This window comes from Nanorana parkeri, unplaced genomic scaffold (assembly GCF_000935625.1).
Source record: "Nanorana parkeri isolate BGI_ZX_2015 unplaced genomic scaffold, ASM93562v1 scaffold3776, whole genome shotgun sequence".
Lineage (NCBI taxonomy): Eukaryota > Metazoa > Chordata > Amphibia > Anura > Dicroglossidae > Nanorana > Nanorana parkeri.
The window spans coordinates 23,717-24,796 of record NW_017310044.1 but is presented as its reverse complement, the minus strand read 5'-3'; the positions used below and the strand labels follow the sequence as shown (position 1 = coordinate 24,796).

Sequence of the window (1,080 nt, the reverse complement as noted above, 5' to 3'; positions counted from 1 at the left end):
CAACCCGCCCCCCCCCCCCCATCTGGCGGACTGAGACCAATACAGGGCCCACCCTGATCATCGTGTCATGATGATCCTCGGGGGTTTACAACGCTTGAGTCTGCAAGAAACCTGAGGCCTGCAACAAGTATTGCGATCAGGAGTTAGGACTTCACTGCTGCATGCTTGTTTAGGTGTAGTGACTCAAGCTTCAATACTTCGCAGGCCCAGAACAAGCATGCAGCCAGTGAAGTCGCCTCTCCAGATCTCCAGACCCGGGTCAGTGAGTGACCAATGACTCTCCATACAGGTCTCAGCAGGTAGTTGGCCATTCCCGGAATGATCTTCTCTGGGTCACGATGTGATCAGAGATATGATGACTCCGGTGGGATCGGGGACATTGGGTCAGGCCTCTGGGCCTTTGGGCCTTCAGACAACTGTGCCGCTACAGGCCTCTATGCCTATGGGAACAATGGGGTACAGACGGAGCCTTCTGAGGTCTGATGGTGCCAGCAGATGTCCTGACCATCATCCACCGTGGCCACATCCTGCCGGATCCGGTGATCTGCTCTCTGAGAGGAATTCTATGATGGTTCTGATCCTGAATGACAACATTGGGTTTCAATTTCCATAAAGGAGAACTTCAGCCCCAAACATTTTTTTGTAGTTCTGTGTCCTCCATTGGAATCGTCCTCCACCAGTCTCTCCATAGCGGATATGAAGGGCCGGCTGGTTCCCGGGGACATTCCAGGCCTCAGCTCTGAACCCTCCGTAAGGAAGAAGAATCTCTCCACCTTGGACTGGTCCAGGAAGTCCTAACCTGCTGACATGGACATTTGTGGTGCTCTGACCCAATCAGTGATGTGCACGGAGTCACACGGCTATGAAATCCAAGCAACCGCGGCCTCCCCGGACCCGGACAGGTCAGGAATTGACTGAATTTGTGACTTCAATGGGGTCCGTGATTTGTGGAGACCCAAGAGGACCAGCTTTGCCCCATCTGTAGACCCTGACTGATCCTGGAAGAGCCTTCACTCTACTGGGGGGAGGCACACAGAGATCAGCCAGGCCAAATACCGCCCATCATTCCCAACTCTACTG

The 1,080-nt window shown here is 53.9% G+C and overlaps 1 protein-coding gene across 1 annotated transcript in view; it reads right to left on the bottom strand.

Moving 5' to 3' along the window:
* LOC108803468 (atrial natriuretic peptide receptor 2-like) overlaps positions 1 to 1,080 on the bottom strand; it is a gene marked incomplete at its 3' end in the record, with an annotated part of 20,389 nt that overhangs the window by 6,908 nt on the left and 12,401 nt on the right. The window lies entirely within an intron of this gene.